This window comes from Physella acuta, unplaced genomic scaffold (genome assembly GCF_028476545.2).
Source record: "Physella acuta isolate Inbredline_101_S28 unplaced genomic scaffold, ASM2847654v3 ptg001747l, whole genome shotgun sequence".
NCBI classification, from domain to species: Eukaryota; Metazoa; Mollusca; class Gastropoda; family Physidae; genus Physella; species Physella acuta.
In genome coordinates this window covers 280,486-297,134 of record NW_026733258.1, presented here as the reverse complement: position 1 = coordinate 297,134, position 16,649 = coordinate 280,486, and the positions used below count along the sequence as shown (strand labels likewise).

Genomic DNA, 16,649 nt, shown 5'->3' with positions numbered 1-16,649 from the left:
ATTGTAACGATGTTACATATAGTATGTTAATAATATAGTTGGATGTAGCGCGTTTACGTCATGGTGTCGCCTCAAGCCTCTTGTAACAATTGTAGACGATTTAACTTTAATTAATCATTAATGGATCTGGTAAAACGAATTATTCTTCTGTACATTCTGCAATGTTTTGCCTTGGAGTCAACCCCGCCCCCCCCCCCCCTAAATGATGTCACCCGGTGCAGTCCGCAACCCCCCCCCCCCCCCCCCACGCCCCGCCTCGCCCTCGCTACGCCTCTGAGAAGAAATTGACCCCTGCGGTTGACTGTCATTCTTTCACTGACCCACACCCCCGGATAGGTATTTCCAGCGGTAAAAAAAAAACAAATTGTTTTTTACAGCTTTCACGAGAACTTTAACCTTTTGAAAATCTCTGGATTAGTAACGTAATCCCTAACCCCCTCCAGGCGCTTTAAGCTGCGTCAGACAGTCTGTAGCCTGACCACACCTCCCCCCCCCCTCTACTCTAGCAGTACGCTCCTCCGGGTTGTGTTATGTTGGGAGGTCTGGTCGTAATTTAAAGTGGATTAGGTCTGTAGTAATTGGGGCCTTCGGTGAAATGGCTTTAATACTTTCAACTGATAGCTAAATCTCATGGTGTTGAAATAGATCTAGTTATTTTTTTTTAAATAGCCGAATAGTTCATAAAAACTGTACATATATCCTATATATATATATATATATATATATATATATATATATATATATATATATATATATATATATATATATATATATATATATATATATATATATATATATATATATATATATATATATGTATATTTATTTATTTATATATATATATATTGCAAAAATATATATTATATGAAAAATTTTATGTTGTATTGCTGATTTCGTCCTAGCTTTCTACAACTTTTATATGCAGGAAAAAAGTATCCATATCAATTACTGCTTGTACCTCCTGTACCTCTTAACTTTTGTGATTTTTTTTCTGTGGTTTTTTTTTTTTTTTTACTGCCATTTTTTTTTTTTGACGATTTTTTTCCTCTGCATTTTTTCAATTCGACTTTTTATGGATGATCTTTTCTTTTTCTCTAGTGTCAAGAGACTGAATTTTATTTTGCCTGACACCGTTAGTGACTCGTTTATTTGTTTTATTCCATACACCGCCCACAAGTTATCATTTGCTGTTACCCCCCTCCCAGTTTCCAGTGTTTGAAGTTATTACTTGTATAAAAATTAACATACACTTCTCGTTTTGATTTCTTAAATTATGTTTTAGTATGTTTTTTATTTTGCAAAAAAATAACAACCAAATCTAGTGTTTTAAAATTATTTAATTCTAACGTTATTGTTTTAGTTATTTACTTTGATTATTTTGATTTTTTATTTTACTTCTTATTTGTAACCCTTTATATTAATTAGTGTGTATATTTTTATTTTTATTTTGAGAATCATAAGCTTATTATCGTTAATATTTTTCCAATAGCAAGATCCAATGAAATATCGTGACCAAATAATGCCGGGTACTCCATTAGAGATGAGATGGCTCGGAAGTCTGATCCAGTGTTTAACCCTATATTGCACGCTTTTTTATTTGAACATGGAAAAATTTTTCTATGCTTTGTTTATGTTATGGGTAGATCATAGATCACTTCTATATGGATAATTTGTAAAAAAAATTATGGGATATTGCTTTTGTAGGTATGTTGCCATGCGGCAACATGGTGCGTATAAGGGTAAAAATTTCAGTAGTTGCCAAATGGCAACAAACTAACAAATTTTAGTATAAACAAAGACAAACAAGCTCTAGGACAGTACAAACTAAAGATTTATTAAACATATCAATAATATATGCATTTCAACACAAATTGGTAATTTTCACATACTACTAAAACACATAAAAATGTATTTATTTATATATTACACTCATAAGAAAGAGATAAACTTCCAAAACTTGTGTTGGATGCTTGGTATTGAAATCAATGATCACATTATTTAATTGCATTATAATCCTAACCCTTATTTTGGACCTAACACAATAAGTACCATTATTTATCTGTTTAGGTAAATTTGGAAAGTATTATGAGTAACTTAGTAAAACTTATCTTTATTTTTTATCACATGAGAATATTGTAGCTAAAATAAGTTGCTATAGCAGTTTTCCTAATGGGATTGACACAAGTGTGTATTTCTTGAACTTGCTTGTTGTAGTAAGTTTCTTGTAGCTAAGAGATTTATAAAAAAAATTATACAAGCACATAAATTATCCAGTGATAGTTGTTCTTTTAGCCGCACTGCATGGTACAATACACTTTTTACCCCCTTACATTATTGTGATTACTAAAATATCTACCAGATAATAGCCATGTATTCTAGCTGCTGTAATATGTACAAATATTTACAACACTAACATATATTATGATGGCTAACAAAAATGTTCCTAGCACTTTTTAAAAAAATTTTTTTACAAAACTGAATTTCAAAATTTAATTATTTACACAATTCCCATACAACTATCACTTTACAACAAGAGAGCCAATTATATTATTATATTAGTATCTTTATATCCTCATAATTGTCCAAAACTTGTAGATTTTATTTGTTGGTCCTACAATGGTGTGGTGTCAGACACTTTATTTCTGGTGTGGCATTTCTGTTTCTTCTGAGAGAACTTGTGCCGTGTTTCATATTTCTTCACCTGAATAACACAAATAAAAATATCAAGTTACCCACCATTTAACTGTAGGCTACTGGAATAAAACTTACTGTGTCAATAGTACACAAACATTTGTTTCCCTATAAGAAAAGGTTAACATTTCTAACAATAATTAGTCAAACCAATATGCTCGTGTCGTCAATAACATTTCTACGCTAAATAAACCCTAAGGTATAATTAATTATATTGGTAATTCAGGCTAGATATCTTGACATGCCGTGTGCCCAATCAATAAATACATTATCAATAGATAGTGTCATTGATTACTATCTTGTAAACATTTTTTTATGATTACAGAGCTCCTAAATCTATTTGTAACTAACCGTCATGATTTTGAAATGTATCTGAAGTGTTTCCTGGTCATCTGTTTGATGATGCTTCTAACTTTTCTTTTCATGTTACTCTAATAAAATTCTCTAGAATCCATTTGTATCAGTAACTAGCAGCTACTGAAAAAATAATTATAAAATTAAAAACTAAATCATATAAGCTAGGATTATATATTATAAATTTTATTAGCCGATAAAATATATTGTAAAGTTTATATAAGTAATACTACTACTATTCTAAATCAGTAATGTTCTTGACTAAATAATATATTGCATTTGCCAATAACAGTTTATATATATATATTTTATAGTGATATATGTGCTAAAATAGTTAGATCTATTTAGTTACAAAATACAATTTAGTAGTTGTACTAATCCTAGTAAATATGCTTATTATTAGTAGGCGGATAAATTTAGTAAATAAATTTTCTTTCTGTGACATCCTCTCAACAAAAGAACTTAGGAAGTAATTGGTAATAGGAGCATTATTATCTTCTTTGAATATAACTAAATACATTGAAAAATCTTTAAAAAAACAAAAAATAGATTTATTGTCGCCATTTGGCTACAGAGCCTGAAAGTAACCTCTGTTGCAATATGATGCCATATGGCAACAAACCATTTTCGATCTAAATAAGTATGTAAATCATATTACATGATACATATGATAGAATATACACAATTTAGAATAGTTTTGAATTATCATTATATTTTTTTATAGTGAAGTAAGAAGTACTTTATGAAAAAAAAATTATAAAAAAAATACCAACCTTCATGTTGATAAGCTGGCCCACATTCTCACGAAAATGAAATCGGAAATGGAACAAAAATGTTTCTGCTAAAAAGAGTTCGCATTTATTTTGTAAGGGAGATTATAAGAAAGGGATGAAACACTATAGTTAATGTGTATCTGTAAAATTAAACATTTGTGGTTGTTCAAAATGGTACGTTGCCATATGGCTACAGTATGCAATATAGGGTTAACTAGTACGTGTTGATGTGTTGTTTTGTATTTCGCAGCTCGTGGTGAGTTGATGTGTAGACTTGTGAGTGTTTGTGTTGATGGCAGTCTAGTACAAAAAATACAGAAACACTTCAAATATTAATTTTAACACGATTTTTTACAGTTAGTTTTAATTCAGATTAAGTTTATATATATATATATATATATATATATATATATATATATATATATATATATATATATATAAATATATATATATATATATATATATATATATATATATATATATATATAGATAGATAGATAGATAGATAGATAGATAGATAGATAGATAGATAGATATATATATAGATATAGATATATATATATATATATGTGTGTGTGTGTGTGTGTATGTATATATAGTATATATATATATAAACTAAATCTGAATTGAAACTTATAAAAATTAAAACAGTTTATTGATTTTGAATTTAGATCATATACTGTGAAAGTAATAAGCATGAAAGCTCAAAGGAAAAAGTGGGTTGCTTTGTTGCACTGAAAAGAATATATAGGATTAGAAATGGTTCCTGATCAATATTTGTGCAAGGTTTTATTAAAGAAAGAGAAACTAAATATGTATAGCCCTAATTGCTTTGTACCTGAAAGAAAGCAACGATATGAATAGAATGTTCTTGATTGGATTTTTAAAACACGGTCTTTCTGGTGAAATAGAAAATATTTTAAAGCAATAATTTAGTTTGTAATATTGGGTGAAAAAGCACAGAAAAAAATAGTAATATTTTTAAACAAATTTTTTATCTAATACGGTTTTTTACGCAATCTTAAGGACACAGCTTTGATGATGATCTTGAAAATAAAATTTAAAAATAAAATAACGTTACTCCATCACCCCTCTCAACCCCGGCGTTATGTATTGCGCAATGTCTTCTGTGAAGTGTACTCAGTGATCCTTATGGTGAGCTCAGAGAAGGCGTCGACAACACCGTGGGAGAGAAGGCGTCAACTATATAGTGGGGGGAGGGGGGGGGGGGGGTCAACTATATAGTGGGGGGGGGGGCGTCAACTTCATAGTGGGGGGAGAGGGCGTCAACTATACAGTGGGGGAGAGGGCGTCAATTGTACAGTGGGGGAGAGGGCGTCAATTGTACAGTGGGGGAGAGGGCGTCAACTGTACAGTGGGGGAGAGGGCGTCAACCATTGTTAGGGAGAGGTTCAAAAAGTCTCGATATTTTACATTATAGACCTATATACTGTTTTAGCCGTTTGATGTTCCAACGATTATAGGCCTAATTAGCAGAGTTTCTTTCAGGCATCTCTTTGGAGCCCCCTCCCCCCCCCCCCCCCCCCCCCTCTTCTACCGAACGAGATGGAATTACTATAAAAAAATAAACTTTTAACAGTATACCCCCCCCCCCCGGAAAATTTCGTCCGCCCTATCCCCCATCCTCTCCGGAAATATCAAGTGCCCCCCCCCCCCCCGGAGAAAAATGTCTAGAAGAAACACTGCTAGTTAGTGTTCCTAAAGTAAATGTAAAATTTGCATAACTGGCCTAAATAATATAGATTTACTATGATGCTAATGTTATCACTAATGTACATAGAATTTGAACGCCATCTTCCTACTTTATAAAAACATATTCAGATCTAAATCCACGGAACAAATTCACCCATCTGCTGGGATAAGCGTTGCATTTATTCTTGTTTAGATGAGAATACAACAGATAACGAAAGAGGAAACAGTTACTGTGGGAAGTCAACAGGGACGATTTGCGCACCGAGAACGAAAACCAAGATCAACAATTTTCCTGACGAAAAGCAATACTTTATCTAGCGATGTAGCATGTAGCGTGGCCTAGTTTGCAGTGTAGCCAGCTGTTGTATGACATACTTTGAGCATACATCCCGTTCATGGGCATCGGTGGTCTAGTGGTAGAATACTCGCCTGCCACGCGGGTGACCCGGGTTCGATTCCCGGTCGATGCAACTTTTTTAAAACTGTGGTTATTTTATTTTTTTAATTAGATAGAATTTAGTTGGTAGTTTTTGACGATGTAAAATGGGCAACAAGATATTGTTACCTCCGCCGTGCTTCTTGTATGACAAATAATAAAGTTAGAAAATCTATTTTCGGTCAATATTTTAATTAAGCTTAGCAGTAGATTATTGTCGTCATGTTTGACTTAATAAAATTCATTCAGCTCAGTGGTTCTTCAACCATATTTGAGATGCCGAACCCCACCGAATTAATATGCGCATACACCGTACACTACCTACTAGCTCTGTTGTCTGAACTGATAAATCCGATCATATGTGTCTTAACCACCGCCAAACCCTTGAGACTGACTTACCGAACCCCTGACGTCAGGTTTAGAACCATAGATTTAGTTGTTTTATTTTCTCCCGAGTTGTTTTATAATGTTTACAGCGATGGGTTATAATAAGTGGAAAAAAAAGACGTAGAGTTATATAGCAATCAGAGTTTCTTCTACCGCCCCCCCCCCCCCCGAATGAAATGAAATGTATATAATTTATATAGAAAATATATACTTTTAACAGTGTCCGCCCCCCCCCCCCCCCCCCGAAGAAAGTCTACCGCCCCCCCCCCCCCCGCCGAAAATTTCAAGTGCCCCCCCCCCCCCCCGGAGAAAAAAGTCTGGAAGACACACTGATAGCAATATGAGATGAATTCTATCAAAATACAAAGCTAGTTTTTTGTAATCGTAAGAGGTATACATTGTCGGCTTCGGAAAAAAAATGTATTACTAATTCTATTTTTAAAACATAGGTATCGACTTACTGCTATTTTCACAATATCTAGACACGATAAAGTAAAGTACATGAGAAGATATTTTATTCTGCGACTAGCGCTATTATAGTAAAAGCTAAAAAGATGCTCATATATTTAAATTTTTTTGCGCATCTAAAGTTTTAAAAGCTTGTGTATAATTATTTAATACCTGTTTAATTGGTAAGACGAGGTGCGCTACCAGTCTTTTGTTTTTGTGCCTTTAATGCAGGTAAAAGAAATCTAGTCGGCTCTCTATCCTCTTTTCTACCCCCCCCCCCCCCCACCCCCCCCCCCCACCCCATATCAAACTGGTGAGACGGTAGGTCTGCTGGTTTATCTGTATCAACCCTCACACCTTTACCCCTGTCCCATCTCAGACCAACCCCCGTAACAGAGCCGGCGTTAGGGGGTGGCAAACGGGGCGGTCGCCCCAGGCCCCGCGCTTGAAGGGGCCCCGCGCTTCAGCAACGCCATTGTTGCCTGAATTAGTTTGTAAACTTAAATAATCTTTGCTGAATTAAATTTAAAAAAAAACCCAACTAAATGGCCGAAATTGTTGGATGTTAAAACTGAGGCCACGGCTGATGTTAGTGAGTTATCCTCTACATGGACTGGGACAGACCGTTATTCTAAAGAAAGACATTAGTGTCACACATCGCTGACACGGTCGACTCGCTATTGTCCTGAGGTGACTGGAGATGGCGGTCGCGAATTAGCCCCCGACCTGACATGGGAGGTAAAAATCAGGAAAAACGTAAAAAGATACCCTATTGTTTGCGGACCGTTGAAGACGTTTTTTTTTTAGTGAGCAGGCGGGGGTGTCTGTAGTAAACAGTCAGTGACCTGATGATGGCTTGCAGAGGAGGAGGGGGGGGGGGGGGGGAGAGCGGATGGGGACATGACCCGGAAATCCCGGGAAAAAACTTTCAAATTTCCGATTTGCACCCCCCCTCCTCAAACTTTCGATTTGCACCCCCCCCCCCCTTCCACCTCAAACTTTCGATTTGCACCCCCTCAAGTTTTTCTCTATATAGTTTGCTATTTTTTTGCCTTGGTGTCACCCCCTAAATGGTGTCACCCGGTGCGATCCGCACCCCCCCCCCCCCCGCCCCCCCTCGCTACGCCTCTGTGTAGGGATATCTTCTATATATATAATTCTCTTCTTCGAGCCGTTAGAAAACAAGCTGCAAGCGCGCTCCCTAACATCCCCACCCCTACATGATCTTAGTGAGCTGTGGTTCACGCTATGTTTACCTTCGTGGAGTTGGGTTTAGTGACGGCTATTAGGGGCAGATAATTTAGTTTGAAACGATTTTAAACGTGGGGGTGGGGGGGGGTGGGGGGGGAGGAAGGGGGGGGTTATGGTCCTTAACGAGCTACTTATAGTGTTTTAAAGAAATATTTTCAGTGTCAGCGTTGGTACTGTCGAATTCACAAATTATGAATTACTGAAAAGTAGAAAAAACAACAACTAAATAGCGGCGTATGTTATGCCGCGGGCCGGCTCGTTCAGTATAATAGTTAAGGCCATAGTGATTCTTGTTTTAAAATAGTGTAGGCACACTAAACGAATTATAAAGTCTATACTGTTTGATACACCGGGCCGAGACTGTTTTAAGGTAAAGTTCTCCTGATTTCTAAAACGTCTAAATTACCGGCAGTCCGAGCATGCCATCGCGAAACTCATTAATAACATGAAGCTGGCTGTCACATGGTTCACTTTCTAATTATAGACACGGACCTTCTCTTGTGAGAACGCTGTCTTAACCTAACCTTCTCTTGTGAGAACGCGGTCCTAACCTGTAATGTAATACGCGGACGCTCTATAAACACGCACCTTCTCTTGAATGGCTGCGGTCAGAGATCCAGTAACGTAGTACCCGAACTGATTTTTTTTTTAGGGTTTGGCATCCCATAGATTTAAATGTACAGTTATCCTTCACGGGCTTCACCTCACCTAACCAACTGTCACCCCCCCCCCCCCCCCCCCCCCAGTGTTCCACCTTACTGAGCGTCCGTGATTACATTTGAGAGTCATTTCATTTGGATATCTATAGCTGTAAATAGTGTTTTTCACGATTCGAGCTTATTCCGAATTCTATCAATGTTTTGCTATTTTCCATGGCTTCCACACACTTTGAATGCCCCTGTTAACACTCGATAAATTGAGAAAATATCGATATTATCACCTGCCACTGTGGACCGATTTAACGTTGCTTCCAAGTGCCCGAAGGTATTAAGTCAGCCAAACAGTGCCTTCAGTACATTTGGAGTATTCGGGATTCCTTTCCCAATACGGCGATCGCCTACAGAATCTTGCTAACAGTTCCAGTCACAGTGACAAGCGCCGAAAGAAGTTTCTCCAAACTGAAGCTGATCAAGAACTATTTGAGATCAACGATGTCCCAAGACAGGCTCTGCGGCCTGTCGATTCTGTCAATAGAAAAAGACATACCCTCCAGTTTGGACTATGATGATATAATCATGGAATTTTCCTCACGAAAGGCAAGAAAAGTAGATCTTCGTTTGTGAACGTACTGGTAAGATTTTCATAAATAAACATTAATGTAAAAAAATCAGGTTTGAAGCTGACGTTCATCGTCTCTTTAATGCGTGTCTCAAACTTATATCTGTTTTATTTTTTACTTTTCAAACAAAAAGCCTTAACAGAAACAAGCAACATTTCAAAAGCACTTCTAAGTAAACAAATTATTTGTTAATCAGTGTCTTAATGTTAATACGACATTGATAAACAGCTTAAAAATACCATATATATCGTTATAAATATTAATTCGCGTTGAGAAGAAAAAAAACGCCTCACTGTACATGTTTTATTTAATTATACGCCAATGAAAACAATATAAGGCCCCGCGCGGATGGTTGGCCATAGGCCCCGCGTACCCCTAACGCCGGCTCTGCCCCGTAAACCTGCTAATTTCTCAGTATGAACCCCACACTCCTACCCCCAACTCGCCCCCATTCCAACGAGTGTACTAGTTTCTGCTTACCCTCCCCTCCCCCACCCTCTCACCACCCCTGCCCCTATTCCAACCAATTGGGACTGTAATAGTTTGTCCTTATTCCGTGTCCCTCATCCCGCCTTCCCACTCCCCGCTTCTATTCCAATCAAAAGGGAATGTAGCTTCTCCTAACCCTCCCACCCACCTCCCTCCCTCAACCCTTTTCCTATTCCAACCAAATGGTTCTGTACTAGCTACGCCTAATTCTCCAACCCCCCCCCCCCCCACCCCACCGTCCCAGTTCCGACTAACGGCACCCTACAAGCGAAATGTACTCGACTGTGAAAAGCCTCCCATAGCAGACGTCGCCGACCCTTCATCCATCTCAGCAGAAGTACTAAGCCATTTAGTTGATTGGGACCAGACGGAAGAGATCTCAAGACTCACGTGAAACCAACCGGCAGACGATGAACCGGTTTGTCTTAGGGGCCGTGTAACTCACTGCCCCGCCCATCGTAGGACCGGTCAAGGACCGAATATTGGGATGTTTTTGACTGATCTAAAAAAAAAAATTTAAATAAAACTTAGTTTTTCTGTACCTTCCGGTTTTTGTATTGGATAAAAATTTTCGTTATCTGGGTCATTGTCATATAGCCGACGTGTTTTCAAAAAGTAAGCCTATTTTCTTTAACCCTACCGCTAAACCTAACATAAATTACAGTTCGTTGCGTTTCCCTCTATACCTTTATTAGGGAACGTTTAACCAGTTGCGTCACAAGTGGGAGGGAGGGGTGCGGCCGCACTAGGTAACACCATTTACGGGGTGTCCCCCTATTAAATTATTTAATTTAAAAAGTACCGTGTTCTTATCAGGCTAATTAAAGTTAGAAGTGTTGACACCAAAGTGAAAATGCTAAATAATTGCCAGTAATGGGCTGTGAGTCCCCGAATGTCCGTGTGGCACCCGTCCTAGAGACGCCTGTGGCACCCGTCCTAGTGACGCCGCTGCCTTTAATCATCAACACTTGAAGTTTTTGGTTTGGCGTGAGTTGGGTTTAATAAATACAATAGCTCAACGACATTGAACTCAATAAGAAATAAAATTCGCTTAGATAAAGTTTGTTAATTGTATCCCATTATTACAGCAGAGCAAGGATATATCTGATAACGTCGGTCTGTATTGTAACTGAATCAGAGAGCACGATAAGTCAAGGTATTGGTTGAATTGTAAACATGAGTGAACGTATGTGTTTTAGGCACTATTGGATATTGGAGTATCAGACAATTGGAATGTCAGAAAGTTGGACGGTCAGATAGTTGGACGGTCAGATAGTTGGAGTATCAGGCAATTGGAATGTCAGAAAGTTGGACGGTCAGATAGTTGGACGGTCAGATAGTTGGAGTATTAGGCAATTGGAATGTCAGAAAGTTGGACGGTCAGATAGTTGGACGGTCAGATAGTTGGAGTATCAGGCAATTGGAATGTCAGAAAGTTGGACGGTCAGATAGTTGGACGGTCAGATAGTTGGAGTATCAGGCAATTGGAATGTCAGAAAGTTGGACGGTCAGATAGTTGGACGGTCAGATAGTTGGAGTATTAGGCAATTGGAATGTCAGAAAGTTGGACGGTCAGATAGTTGGACGGTCAGATAGTTGGAGTATCAGGCAATTGGAATGTCAGAAAGTTGGACGGTCAGATAGTTGGACGGTCAGATAGTTGGAGTATCAGGCAATTGGAATGTCAGAAAGTTGGACGGTCAGATAGTTGGACGGTCAGATAGTTGGAGTATCAGGCAATTGGAATGTCAGAAAGTTGGACGGTCAGATAGTTGGACGGTCAGATAGTTGGAGTATCAGGCAATTGGAATGTCAGAAAGTTGGACGGTCAGATAGTTGGAATGTCAGATATTTGAATGTCAGACAATTGGAATGTCATAAAGTTGAAATGGCAGACGTTTGGACAGTAAGGTATTAATATCCCGAGCGGACAATCAGACAGCTGGTCTGTCTGAAGAGTTGGTCAATAAGACATTGTCAAGATAGCTGACAGATCAAAACAGCTCCTGGTACATCAGTTCTTCGAGATATTGACTTGTGAGCTTGTATTTTAGAGAGACTACTGGCAACTGTGTTTTCAAAGCTTTAAACAGGCTAAACACGCTATGACCAACCCGCGACCTATGGATTGAACTCGCTATAAGGGGTGGTCGAGTCGGTAAAGCTCATGGTTGCTAAACTGAAAAGTCTCGAGTTCGAACCCTCGGGCAGATGAGGCTCGTTAGCTGGGGACAGCCACTCTTCTAGGAGAGACAACTCCAAAATTAAAACAACTGCTGCCTTGTAGTTTGTTCTTGGTTGGACAAAGACTATGGAAGCAAATCCAAAAAGAAAAGCAGGCTGAAATCGGAGTCAATGGCCTCAATGGCGCATAACCAGTTGACACGTAACGCTTAATTGTGTTGGAGGCGTGGCCGAGTCGGCAAAAATTCGAACAAAGTCTCGAGTTCAAACCCACTGGCAGATAAATCTCGATCCCCTTCAACACTAATAATTAAGAACGAAGAAGAAGAAGAAGAAGAACTCGCTATAGGGCTTGTAAGTCTACGGTCTCGAAATCTACTAGCTGCATAGTACGAGAACGAGAAGTTGTGACCTACTTACAAGCCCTATAACCAACCTACGACCCATACATCGCAACCCCACAATATATGTAATACATCAAAATCAAAAACATATTTGTGTATACAAAAAGCTGTCATCCCTTTTTTTGGACGATAAACTTACAAGACATTCGCCCCGACTCTTTGGCCTCCAACACATCAACCCTCCCATCCTCTCCTGTCACACTCCACATATCCATTTTAACCCTCCGTGTTATTCATCACTCCCCACGCCCGCTAATTCAAATAATCCGCGACCTGATCTCTCCACACCCCCGTGTTAAAAAAAAACTTCTAATTTGCCTATATTCCCGGCATCCGGCATCAATCAAACGGCCCAGGCCCCTGAATGTCAACGGTTGCCATTTCTCTTCTAAGACGAGCCGTACGTGTCCGGCAAAAAAGCAGTGCGTCAGTCCGGCAACGGGCTGTACGTCGATCCGGCAAAAGGCCGTGCATCAGTCTGGCAACAGGCCGTACATCAGTCCGGCAACGGCCGTACGTCAACCCATGGGTCATTCATTTTGGGCCGGCAGATTTGATGCCTGCCAGCCTTGTCAACGGTTTCCTAACGTGTCTGTCATAGCAAAGAGTTCGGACTACCAGGGTGGGCTAACAGGGCAAGGTGATGGGGATCAATACAGATTGACTGCTAGAAACGCATATTCTGCCTTCACACGGGGGACTGGATGTAAACAGTGTACACATCATTGTGTATCTAAGTTAACGTACTCCTCAGTTTAAAAGAACCCTTGGTTAATTCGTTTTCCTTTATCAATATATATGTCTCACAGTGGTCGTCTATAAATGACGTCACACAACTAAGGGGGAGGAGGGTTTCATAATTTTGTGACACTAAGAGAAGAAAGCAGGTTGGGGTGTAGTTCAGGTAGTATGATGTCACACTTTTGCATTAAAAAAAACGAGGTAAATCTAGACACTGATTTTTAGCAGTTATTTCGTGTTTTAGAAAACTGTAAAAGTAAATTGTAATTAATTGTAATGGACTAATATACTCCGTGACGTGTTTTTAGGAGTGGGTATCTAGTTATTTAAGTATGACGATGGGGAGGGAGTTGTCAAATTCGTCAAGAAGAAGTGTGACGTCATTATGGATTACATAATTGTATAATTTTGTCATTTTTCTAAAGCCATATGAAAAGGTGTTTTGTTGAATTGAAAAATATACATTAGAACTATATCTCATGACAAATACATTAGGGGAAAAAATTAAGTCACATTGGCTCTATAGTGTAAAGTGGCTTACTCAGATTTAAATTTAGTAGATAGAGGCAGAGGCGTAGCGACCCTTCCCGGCGCCCGGGGACAAACTTTCAATTTGGCGCCCCCCTCGGGAGCAAATTTTGAATTTGCACCCCCCCCCCCTCCAACTTTCGATTTGCCCCCCCCCCCCCCCTCAAACTGCAAAAATGCAGCTAAAATGACATTAAATTTGTTTTTACAACCCATTTTGGTGCCCCTTAAGGTCGGCGCCCGGGGACATATGTTCCCTCCTGCCCCCCATTGCTGCGCCTCTGGATCAAGGTGCTGTTTTACCTGGTTTATCGGTAAAACCCAGTCCTGCCGTGCTGATGAGTTGGGTTCTACTCCAATTCGGTACAAGGGATATTTAATTTCCTTTATTCAAGAGTCCTGCTTTTGAATGATGCAGAACTCGACGATTGCTATTTCATGTTAAAATATTAAGTCAAGAAAATCTTTGTTGAGTTTCTACGCTTTAGTAACTATGTAAATTAACAAAGCTTTGAACGTTTTTTCCCTGCACCTCGTTCACCATTGATGAATACGTAGCTTGTTTCTTGGAAGATACAAGTAACATTGCGAAATATCAAACGCCGTTTATTTTAAAATTTTATTTTTTGTGAAATGCGATAAAATTAACTTTGCTAAATTGCTAAATAACGGACACCTTTCTTTGCAAATTTGATTCAAATTAACAAAATAACATTGCTAAATACAAAACAGGTTTTGTTTTTTATCGTAAATTCTAAATAGATTGACATTTTAGAAGAGCATCTTTTTTTTTTGTTGAGAAAATTAGGTAAAAGTTCATAAAAGTTTGGTGAAACCTGAACGACATAGCTAATCCAGGGAATTGTTGAGAAGGGCAGGTTATAAAAATATCCACCCGATATTGTTGGGCTGATAAAGATCACGTAAACCGGGTAAAAATAAATAAAAATTGAAATTGGCTTTTTCTAAAAATCCTCGATGGCCGTTCTATTTTCTTTATATTTTATATTAGTTTGTGCAATTACAAAAATATATACGCTTTCTATAGTTGTACGACAAAAGTCTCGATGTTACTACCAACATCATTTCATAAAGTCAGTAATTGTTTGCTTGAAATACGTTGAAGCCTGCTAAATCCGCAGTTAACCCCCTTTTTTAGAACTGTGTTTTGTCCCCTTTACAATTACATAAGTTAACTCCCTTTTATTTTCCTCTTCATATTGACTTTTTTTTTCTATTAGCATCAGGGTTGGATTTAGACTTGACCACTTGCGCTGGAGTCCACGTAATCTAACATGGGAGTTCATCTCATCTATTCCACTCGCGGGTAGAAATTAGGGCTTTCCGGGTCCCTCCGTTGGGGGCCCCGGGTTTCCTAAAGGTCCACAAACGAACCTCGGAGTTCGCGGTAAATTTGTGGAACGTAATGAACAAGGAGAATGTTCTAGGTGACCAGGTTAAACTTTAGGACATTGGCAGACTTTATTTTTGGCAGACTTTATTTTTGGCAGACTTTAATTTTTTTTTTTTTTTTTTTTTTTTTTTTTTTTTTTTTGTAGTCGTGTTTGGATCCAGATCGCTATTTTGTGTAAAATAAACAACCCAGAATTCAATGAGACGAAAAGAGACAAATTGTGTAAACATAAAAAAAAAATAATTGCGCGAACAAAAAGATATTCATTACGGCGTCGATTAAAATTCTCTTTTTAGCAACGACGAAATTTTGTTCAATAAGATTGCTTTTCGTTGTTTTATGTTGTTTTTTTAGGATTCCTGGCTTCGTTCGGTCGTACTTGGATATTTTTTATTAAAAAAAAAGCATTTTTTTTTTCACGTTCGTTTTTACTATTTTGAGTAAGCACGTCATAGCCATCAAGGAATGGGGTGTTTCTACCTTCATCTAATTGACAACTCCACCCACATCAGATGGATGTATCCACCATGAACTGATGGACGCCTACAATCAGATCTAATAGGTGCCTACGTCAATCCACCTCTGATGGGCGCCTAAGTCCACTCAGATCTAATGGATGCTTCCACCAAGATCTGATGGGTACCTACGTCCATCCACTCCTAATGGGTGCCTCCTTCAACCCGCCTCTGATGGGTGCCTGCGTCCACCCAGATCTTATGGACGCTTCCAGCAAGACCTGATGGGTGCCTACGTCAACCAACATCTGATGGACGCATCCACGAACCTATAATGGGTGCCTGCGTCCACCCATATCTCATGGTTGTCTGCGTCCACCGATATCTAATGGTTGCCTACGTCCACCCATATCTCATGGTTGCCTACGTCCACCCATATCTGATGGTTGCCTACGTCCACCCATATCTGATGGTTGCCTACGTCCACGCATATCTCATGGTTGCCTACACCCACCAATATCTCTTGGTTGCCTACGTCCACCCATATATCATGGTTGCCTACGTCCACCCATATCTCATGGTTGCCTACGTCCACCCATATCTCATGGTTGCCTACGTCCACCCATATCTGATGGTTGCCTACGTCCACCCATATCTGATGGTTGCCTACGTCCACGCATATCTCATGGTTGCCTACACCCACCAATATCTCTTGGTTGCCTACGTCCACCCATATATCATGGTTGCCTACGTCCACCCATTTCTGATGTTGCCTACGTCCACCCATATCTCATGGTTGCATACGTCCACCCATATCTCATGGTTGCCTACGTCCACCCATATCTGATGGGTGCCTACGTCCACCCATATCTGATGGGTGCCTACGTCCAATCACCTCTGTTGATCCTCATACAGATCGAAGAAACACCATTGTCTAGGCCTTGAACTTTCCATTTGCCATGGTCAAGGAAACAAACGTTGCCTCACATTTCATACGGGCCTTCAGGTCTGAAAAGGAATTGCACTTATTACAATTATACAACGTAAAGTACACAAACGGAGAATAGAATGTACTTTCGCTACAGGCTACGCTATTTACA

General features: G+C 39.0%; 1 long non-coding RNA gene and 1 other non-coding gene across 2 annotated transcripts; one reads left to right on the top strand and one right to left on the bottom strand.

The window, feature by feature from the left end:
* Window positions 1–1,810: 1,810 nt before the first annotated feature.
* LOC131930267 (uncharacterized) lies at window positions 1,811–3,151 on the bottom strand. The gene is made up of 2 exons (XR_009384104.1): window positions 3,043–3,151; window positions 1,811–2,701 (listed from the first exon to the last, which is right to left on the bottom strand). It is a non-coding gene; the product is annotated as an uncharacterized LOC131930267 (long non-coding RNA).
* A 2,779-nt stretch (window positions 3,152–5,930) lies between these two features.
* On the top strand, window positions 5,931–6,001 carry Trnag-gcc (transfer RNA glycine (anticodon GCC)). The gene has a single exon. It is a non-coding gene; the product is annotated as a tRNA-Gly (tRNA).
* Window positions 6,002–16,649: the final 10,648 nt, after the last annotated feature.